The 10264-nt window shown below is 35.9% G+C and overlaps 1 long non-coding RNA gene across 1 annotated transcript; it reads right to left on the reverse strand.

Annotated features, from left to right (window-relative positions):
- Positions 1-231: 231 nt before the first annotated feature.
- On the reverse strand, positions 232-8560 carry LOC309666987. Its single transcript, XR_014267451.1, has 2 exons — positions 7167-8560; positions 232-5523 (listed from the first exon to the last, which is right to left on the reverse strand). It is a non-coding gene; the product is annotated as an uncharacterized lncRNA (long non-coding RNA).
- Positions 8561-10264: the final 1704 nt, after the last annotated feature.

A 10264-nucleotide genomic window follows, 5' to 3' on the forward strand; every position in this document is an offset into this window, starting at 1 on the left:
GGGTAAGAGAATGAATGAAATAATACCACCGGTTGTATTTCAAGTCTTCAGGGAAATGGCAGATCGATGATTCTCTTGCCTACTTAAATTCCAACCTCAAAAATAAGAGGCTAAAAAAATCTTACTTAATTTTCCATCCTTGTTTTAAGGGGGAAGCAAACCAAATTAACTTTCTTTGCTCAAGAAAGATGTAGAAACATTCTTCCAGTTATAGCCGACTAAAGACTGAGATTTTTTTTTTTTTTTTTTTTTTTTTTTTATTTTTGGCTGTGTTGGGTCTTCGGTTCGTGCGAGGGCCTTCTCCAGCCGCGGCAAGTGGGGGCCACTCTTCATCGCGGTGTGGGGACCGCTCTTCATCGCGGTGCGCGGGCCTTTCACTATCGCGGCCCCTCCCGTTGCGGGGCACAGGCTCCAGACGCGCAGGCTCAGCAGCTGTGGCTCACGGGCCCAGCCGCTCCGCGGCATGTGGGATCTTCCCAGACCAGGGCTCGAACCCGTGTCCCCTGCATTAGCAGGCAGATTCTCAACCACTGCGCCACCAGGGAAGCCCAAGACTGAGATTTGTTGAGACTGACTGACACTGGAAGAGTTCCAACATGGATAGCTAGACATTTGGCTTACATGGTACAGCAAGTGTTCAAACGCCAGAGAGTAGGTTTAACTGGGTTATCTTAGAAGCTACTTTCGACTTTAGAAGGCAAGTTTAAATAAAAGGGATTATTTCATGCTAAGTGACAATACTTTGATTTGAAAAAAAAGGAAAGAAAGAAATCTGATGAGCTTTTGTTTTTCCATTTGCTCTTCTAATTGACATTTACTATTGTGCCAGTACTACAACATACAGCAAATAAACTGATGACGATTATGTTAGCTAACAAAATGATAGATCCTAAAGCATGTGTCAAGACGACACCCACAGTTTTATTTCTTATAGAGCAGTCCATGCATTGCCAAGTAGCCCATTCAGACATTACTTTTTACACTTGCCCTTGAAGCTATTCTTTAAGTCATAGAAAAAAGAAAGAAGAGCTATAATTTAAGATGTAAATAATCAATGCAATGAAACAAAGAGTATGGATGACAAATGGAGACAAGAAAGCTGACTTTAGATATTAAAGCTGATCTAAAACAAAGAGATTCTTTGAGCAAAATGGGTTCTTCCTGTATTTTCTGTCATCTGGCTTGAGGACATTTTTGCATTCAATAGCTGAATGTCGCTGTTTATCTGTGCAAAACCTTTCCTCCAAGTTCATGTGAGGTTTTCATGCAATATGATTATTTATGGGCCAGAGTTTCTCATTTTGCCCAAGAAAAGATTATATGAAGTAATTTTTTCATTTTACACTAGCAACAATTACTTTATTTAAATAAATTTTTTAAAAAAAGATAAGAAGAGGCTCTCTTCATTGGTACTGTGGACCAGAATCAAACATAGTACCTTTGAACAGCCTTTAGTGTCTCCTGCACACTGTAATGAAAAGTAGATCAAGCAAAGAAAGAGAGCTCCATTTTCAAAAACTGTCATATATTCCAAGCATTAACAGTGATCATTATATTCAATTTGTAGAAGACCTATTTAACCTCATTGCAAACTACTATAGTTTTCCAACATTATTTCTTTTAAGCCTCGAAGTTAAAGCTGGAGAAATTGCTGAATAATATTCTGTTAACAAAGGATATTATTTCTAATTATTACCTCAGCTAATAGTGCTACTTGAAATCACAGTGAATCTGAAATTATTATTTGCAAATTCTGTATTGCTCTGTTTTCCAAGAGAAAATGTAAATGTGAACACATAAAACACAGGAACTCTGTCAGGTGGGTGCTCACAATTCCCCAGAGAAAAAGAAGATGAGAAACATGTCTGTCGGTTTCATATAGTGCCTCTCTTCACAGGGAGAGTTAGGCGCGAGATTTGCTACTGTGCGTTTGTTTGATTGTCTTAGTGAATGCCCATAGTTTGGTCTTATTATTTATTATTCCAAACATGTTGCTTATCATCTGATTATATTATCCATGAAGAAACTAAAGCATCAGACTGATTTTAATTTAGAGATCATATACATACATTTTCTGTCAGAACAAATAACGGATCTTAGTTTTTTAACAGAGATATTGTGTATCAGTTATAATTGCTGTATAATAAATTATCCCCAAACTCAGCAGCTTAAAACAGCAGCAAGCAATTATTATCCATCGTTCTGTGTGTCATGAATTCCGGAGTAGTGTGGCTGAGCAGTTTCGGCTCGGGGTTTCTCACGAGATTGTCCTCAGATCTTGGTTTTGGCTGCAATCACCTGAAGGCTTGACTGTGGCTGGAGGATCCATTACTAGGGTGGTTAATTACAGTGAATTGTAACGATCAGGTTACTGACTGAATATCCCTGATGGGCAGAACCTAGCATTTGGCAAGCCTATCAAAGTTAGCTATCTGGTATGCTCTTCCTGAAACAGCAATCTGCTTTTTCCTTGAATTAGTGTGATATTCAGAAGTAAATCATTTTGGACCTTTTCTTCTTGGCAGTATGACAGAATAAATTTTCTAAAGATTCTCCAGCTTAAAAAAAACCAACAAACAAATGAAAAAATAGCTTCTGTCTGGATAAAATAAGTCTTTTAATTTATTTCTGGCCTCAAGGTAAGAAGTTAAGGAAATCTTTGAGGGCATTCCTGACCACTGCCAAATGGATATAAAGAATGAACAAGAAGCAATCACAGACAGCCAAGGTTGCTCTGAGGGCTAGTGATTATACTAGTGCTACCATCTATTGGGAGACCAAATCTTTGAAAGATACAAGGCAGGAAAGCTGATACTGAGATTCTTCATTAGTACACGTAAATTCAAGGGGTGAGATTTGTCCCAGAACACAAATACTTTTAACTTTCAGTACAAGAAAATGCAAATTTTCTCTGGCCCATGCTCAGTATTAGAAAAAAAAAAGAAAAAAAGAAGGAAATATAGCTACAAATACAGACACTTAAAACACAGTAAGTGAATACTGTGAGCAACTGGAGGCTGAAATTTTTGAAAATTTATGAAATGGATAAATTCCAACTATAATAGAATTCATCAGAACTGACTCAAGAAGAATGCCTAAATTGTCCTATTACCAATAAATAAATAGAGTCAATAGATAAAATATTCCAACAAAGAAAATACTAGTTCCCAACAGTGTTGCAGGTGAATATTACCTTAAATTTTCACATTATGATTGCATGTTCTGTCTATGAGGTCAATATAACTTTGACATCAAACTTGGCTCTTATGTTTCTGTCATTGTCCCCAAAGAAGCTTCACCAGTTAACCTGGTAGTTCAGAGAGCAGACCAGACTCTACCTGTAGCTTGGAGTCAAGTACACCTAGGCTTTATCTAGATCAGCTTCACCACAGCCCACCCACAGATACATGAATGAGTATAAGTATCGTTTAAAGTCACTGAGTTTTGGGGTGGTTTGATATGCAGCATTATTTTGACAATAGCTAACTCACTGTAGAAAAAGCATTTAATACAATTTAACAACTATTCATGCAAGGCTATTAGTGAACTAGGAATAAAAGAGAATTTCATTTTCTGCATAAAGTGTATCTCCAATAAAACTATACTAAGTATTGTGGAAATTTGTACATTCATAATCCCTATACCCTACAAATTTTATTTCTAAGCACTGTCCTAGAGAAACTCTTGCACATATGCACCAAAATATATGTGCAGCTATATCTATAACATTATTAACATTGCAAAAAACTAGAAACAACACAGTGTCTTAAAAGTGAAAATGAATTGTTGAATATTCACACAATGGAATATTAAACAGCAGTACACATGAATGAACTACAATAATATATGACATAACACTGAGAATGGCAAAATGTTCAGGACTACACACATCATGAATTCATTTGTATAAATCTCAAAAACATGGAAGCTCTTAAGTTGAATATGGTTTCATAGTAGTTACTTTGCTATTATGATTTTAATTTCTATATCTATTATGTATATCTTTGTATCTATAAATACTGTATAAATATGATAATATGGAACAACATATAACAAGTTTTTTCAGAATTATTTTATTATAATAATTTCAGTTGATAAGTCAATAAAAATTTATTAAAGACATGATATTTTAGCCTTGGTGGCTTTTACCAAGAACTTACAATGGGCAGCGATGGAAGAGATTTGAAGTATTGCTTATTATGCACAGTATTATATTTCGTGGTTATTTTTGCAGCTATAGAAATGCAAATGTCCCCTGAATAAAACAGGTGACAGGAAATTTGAAGCTTTGGAATATCATGTCTTATTTATTTGTGAATGGCCATTATGCAATCACGAGGAATATATAGAATCTATTCTCAACATAACTATTCAAAATTTTATAAGGACTGAATTTAAACAGGACACACACACGCATATGTATGTACTAATTAGGAAAGGATAAAACTATCATTTGTACACAATGTAATCATCTACCTAGAAAATCCAAGACAATCAATCAGAAAAAACTATTAAAATTAATAAGGTGCTTGTATACAAAATAGTACATAATAGCTTTTCTACAAAGGTCAGTAACCAATTAGAACACATCATGGAAAACATCCTAATCACAATAACAAATGAAACCAAAAAGCAGTGAGAATTAAACCTAACAAAAGATCTGAAAGACCACTGAATAAAACAACATAACACTTTCTGAGGGATATATAACCCAACCTAAATAAATGCAGAGGGAGAGCATGTTCTTGGAAGAGAACATTTAACATGTAAAAGATGTTAGTTCTTCCCAAATTAATCTATAAATTTAATGCAATCCCATATAAAATCCTAAAAGAGCTATTTATGGGGCTTGGAATGTTTAAAGTTCAATTGAAGATGAAAATACAATAGCCAGGAATATTTTTTTAAAGATCAAAAAATGGTATTTCTTCAATCATGTTAAAAATATCTAGTGTAAAACTTTATAAGTAATTGTTCAGGAATAGACAGCTTGATAGCATAGAAAAGTAGAGCGTGAGATCAGATCCAGATAATTAGGGAAATTTAACACATGACAAAGGCAATGTCAGATGTTACCTTGTGAGGAAATTAGTGGGGAAGTCATGGACTATTTAATAAGAAGTCATGGGACAATTAGATGACAATTTGAAAAAAATAAGTTTTGCCCTACCTCACATCCTCACAAAATTGTTTTGAAACATATCAAGCAATTATACATAAAAACAGAAATATAAAATTATGCTGAGAAAATAGAGTATTCATTTATGATTTAGAGTCTTAAAGGGTTTCCTGAGAATGGCTCTAAATTCAGAAATCATAAAGGAGAATGTTGTCGTATTTTCCTATGTAAAAATTACAAACTTTAAAATGACAAAAGTCACAATAATTAAAAGACAAGTCACAAATGTCTTTTCTAAAGAAATAACTCCCATTTGCCCAAAGATGCGAAATCAACCTACACATCCATCGGTCACGGACTAGTTGAACGGTAGCACTTGTGTCCTTGGGCAGAGTCACATAGTTCTATATATATAAACATGGAAAGATAGCCAGTACATATTAGGAAGTGGAAAAAATGAATTGCTGATACTCAGTATATAATTATGTAATTTAGAGAACTGTTTAAAAACAAAATTAATGTATGTATATATGTACATATAAATTTATACATATATATATATCTTACATATTGCATTGAAAGTGACCTGGGGGAATTCACAATCCACTATTAACCCTGGTTACCTAGGGAGAGGGGCGTGAGATTCAGGTATGTGCACAAGAAGTCAAATCGGACTATTCATTCTTACATTGTAATGTCTCTGTGGTTAAATCGTTTTCATAAAACACATTTTCTTACCTAATTAAAAACAAACCAAAAACAGACGTAAAAAGAGAGTGACTGAAAATGTAAGTAAAAGAGTATGATAGTTTAATACCTGGAGAGAAATTTTAGCATTACATCAACTATAGCATAACACAATATATCATACTCCTTGCATTTACCTACTTGATTCGCATTTGAAGCAAAAGCAGGAGTCCTCTTTATTGAAGTTAAAAAAAAATTAACAAGTTGTTGATGGTGATAAATTGAGGGGCCTAGAGATTTCTTGCCCTGGGTTTTAGGGCAATGGGTCACCACTGTGTCATACTTGTTGGGGAGAGAATGCAAGATGGCCTTTCCATGCACAGACTTCTGAGTTCTGGCTGTATTGTCATTCCGACCTCAGTGAAAACTCCAACAGACATCTGTGGGGTCATAGCTGAGTTGAATACCAAGCTATATTTTAAGTTATGAGCAACATAAATTTTAATTAGTTGCTGAAGGTAGGTGTGTGATAAAAAATTCTTTATAAAAATGTTTATGGATGAGTAAGCTAGAAATATCTAATCTTTTGAGAGTTGATGAAAGGATCTTCTCCTTGGAAAAATATACTTACGCGTACAATTTTGCATACAATATCTCTTCAGTTAATTTCCTACTTGATGCAAAGAGGAATGACATGTATGTCAGACAGGGGTTAGTCCCCCAGCGCCTGTCCTCATCCAACCACACACAATCTCATAAAGTCCCTTGGGTAGTTTCAAGTACCATAGACAGCTTGCCATATTTTCCTTTCTCCTGTTGGACATTGCTGGAAATATTCAAAATACAAGACAAGAACTCTTCACCATGGCTATATTATATTGGTAAAATAAATATGTATGAAATAATAAAATAACATAAGTTTGCTCACTGGTGTTTAAATAATAGTTAATATGTCCTCAGCACACACCAGTGCTAAGCACTCTTCTAAGAGGAAATGAGAAATTAAGGAACTTGCCCAAGGTCTCGCAGTTGGTAAGTAGCAGACCTGGGATTTGAACCCAGGCACTCTGGCTCCTGAGCCTATGCTTTTGAGTACTGTGATAGATGGACTGTTAAGCCCTAGTTCATTTATACACCCACAGCCCAGCTTTAAGGTGAGAGAGGGTCTTCACATAGTTTTGCTATGGTTGAGCTTCTGGTTGCCCTTGAAGTTTCTCCCCCTTCAAGGGCCCCCCTGAAATGCCTGCCCCAGCTCCTCAAGGACATGGTGTGCTGACTTGTAGCTAGGGCTCAGCATCGCCCAAACTCAAATATTTTGTTGGGTATAAAAGAAACCAATTTATTTTTCACTTGCACTCACCATCTTTTCCGTGTTCTCTGTTTCAGAGACCTTGTTTATCTCTCCCTTCTTTCCTCCAGAAAGTTACCTCTTCTCTCCTCAGGAGACCTTTTCTCTTCAGACAATTAATGGACTCTTTCCTGTGACACCTCACACAACATATGGCACTGGATTTTCTAGTTATTGCTCAATATTCAACTTTACTGTAAAGGTACATATAAGTGGAGCTTAATCCAGTGCAGAAGGAAAACAGGTTGTGTCTCTTTTTTAATCTCTTCGTCTCTATTTTATGCACTGCTTTTCTCAGAGGCTGCTTGCACTTTGTTATACATAACATTGACATTGCCTTTTAAAATTGCTCCCTGAATGTGAAAACCTCCCCAGCTGCCTCATATTCACGTGCATTCTCCAGTGCTGACTGTATTGACTGTAGTGCATTGAAAACAAAGCCCGTCACCTGCTTCAATCAAACCCAAATGACAGATTTCTACACAAAACCGAACTCATTGCCTATGATTTTTGCTCAGCTTCTCAAATTAGGCAGGAGTATTTCTTTGGGATAAAAATATTAGTCAGTCTTCTAAGTGGACTTAGATCCCACTTTAAAAGAAAGAGCATAACTGATAAGAATTGGAACAGGAATGGGATTTAACTGCACTCTCTCTGAGCTGATGAATGAGGGGTTTGGTGAGAAAGAGGGCATACTGCAGTCATAGTGTTTGATCTTCGGTTAGAAAGGCCACTGAATGGGGAATAAAAAACACTAATTACCAGTTGTACATTAATATTTTATGTTGATATGTTCATGTTGGATATTTGATGTGTCAAATCAGGGGTACATTTTAGAGAATACATCTGGATTTGACTCTTAAAAGTCAAAGCTACAAAAGGAATTACATTGGTGACTTGCTAAAGAGAATATTCCTTTTGTTAGATGGTTAAGAATTTTTTAAAACTTATTTTGTACAGTTTTCCCTTAGGATCAAAGTAGCATATTCTAAAATTCCAATCAAGTAAGTAGTCTATGGTCTATTGCAGTCTACTCTCTAATGCTCACCTGCCCACCCATCCTTCCCATCATCCTCCAGTGCCTATCTTCCCGTTCACACCTGAAGAAAAGAAGGAGGGAAGGAAAGAAGGTAGAAAGGAAGAAAGAGTAAGGAGGGAAAAGAGAAAGTGGGTTAATTTTATTTTGAGGATTTACTGTGCACCAGCTGAGTGGGAGCTGCTTTCTTTAATATACTGATTTTAGCCACCCCACCCAGTTTAATCCAAGATAAAACTAGGATTTTTAAACTGTAAGGGACATAGGTAATGATCTCTTCCCTCTTATTTTGTAGATGAAGAGACGGCGATCAGGAAAGTTAAGAAATCAAGATCATGCAACTGGTTAGTGACAGTGTCCCAAACAAGCTCAGCATAGAGGGAGGGGCCATCCCCCCCCTCCCCAGAGCATTTATCTTTGCAGTGAGAGAACAGACAGGGACTGGCACCGAGCAGTGGTGGCTGACTACCCTGAATAAGTGACTAATGACAGACTGGCTCATGGACACATACTTAAATGGAACACTGGAAATTCCCAGAAATACTTTCAGGATGGGAACACCAAAAGGGTCTGGACTTCCCGCAGGGGTTAGTGGAACGTCGGAACTCTCTGGTTTTGAGTATTAGTATTAATGCAATTGTCATTGGATTCAGAGGCTCGGAATGTTAAGCATTTATATTAAAGGCATCACTGTTTCAAGTTACACAGATTTCATAAGTATTGTCTAACGAGTTTTTTGTTTTATTTATTCTACTCAGTATTACATTTGTATTTGAATAGACCTTAATAATTCTCTACATTCAGACAAATCTATCTTGACAAATATCACAAAGAAGTAGGACTCATTGTGAGAATCACACTTCAACCTCTGGCTGCTCAGAAGAAAAATCAACCCACATTTGAGAGTCAGGAAAGGGGAGTTTCATTCCCAGCCCCATACCCATCTGACTGCACCTCCGTGAATCACCTCATTTCTCTGGCCTCAGGTTCTGACTGGCCTCTTAGGATGATCATTACTGTCCTACGTATGCAATAAAAAATTAAGTAAATAAATGAGGTGATATAAATGGAGAAGGGAGACACATGCAGTAAAGGCAAAATTGCCTGGTTTGAATCCTAACTCTACTGCTTACTAGCAACAAAACTTTGCACACATTATTTAAATTTTTGCCTCTATTATCTGTAACGAAGGAATAATGATTATGGTCAAGTCATTTGTTTATTGTGAGCATTAAATGAGCAAATATATTTTAAGTTCTAATAAACCTCGCTTAGTGCATAATAATCAAATATATTTATTCAACTTTAAAACATTTGTTTTCTCATAGAGTCTATTTGAATATTTCCATTTTATAATGTTGTCTTATGATCTTTTGATATCACCTACAATGTCTAAAATATATACATTTAAAATTTCAGGGTGATCTACATTTGGAGAGAAATATGAATAAACATAGCTTAGAATGCTACCTGATGGTAGCATGTAACTTAACGGGAAAATAAGAATCTACATATCTGTTCTTATTTCCTTATTACCTCTTTTGTTCATATAATTGTGAAATATATCTTTTCATATATTTTTGTAAATAAAAATAAGTCCTCTTCAATCCTCATCCCCATTTTCTCTAACTTTGTCTTAATTTTTTCCTTTGTTTGGCACACAGTAATCCCCCAATAAGTTGTACCTTTTGTCACTATTAGTTAAGAGACGAAAAAATGTAATTGAAATGATCAAGGCTTTGGGGCAGTAGGAACACACTATGGATTTCTGATAAAATGGAAAGGTGTTGCTTTCCTATTGTCTCTCTCTCTTTCTCTCTGTCTCATTCTTTTCCCTTATAAAGATTTGGAGGGGTTGCAAATGGCCCAACTATAGATTAGTTCCTTTGCATGCAGGCACACATTTGTTCATTCACCCAAAAGATTTATTTAGCTCCTGGTGGCTGGGTACTGAGTATAATATTTTGAGGTTTGGGTAACCACCATGATCTGGCAATTGGTAATTTCTGTTATGCTTTACATTATTTTCTACATTTATTTGCAATAAGCAGGTCATTGCTATCTTAACAGCAAA

This window comes from Balaenoptera physalus (genome assembly GCF_965194825.1).
Source record: "Balaenoptera physalus genome assembly, chromosome: 9".
In the NCBI taxonomy this organism is placed as follows: Eukaryota; Metazoa; Chordata; class Mammalia; order Artiodactyla; family Balaenopteridae; genus Balaenoptera; species Balaenoptera physalus.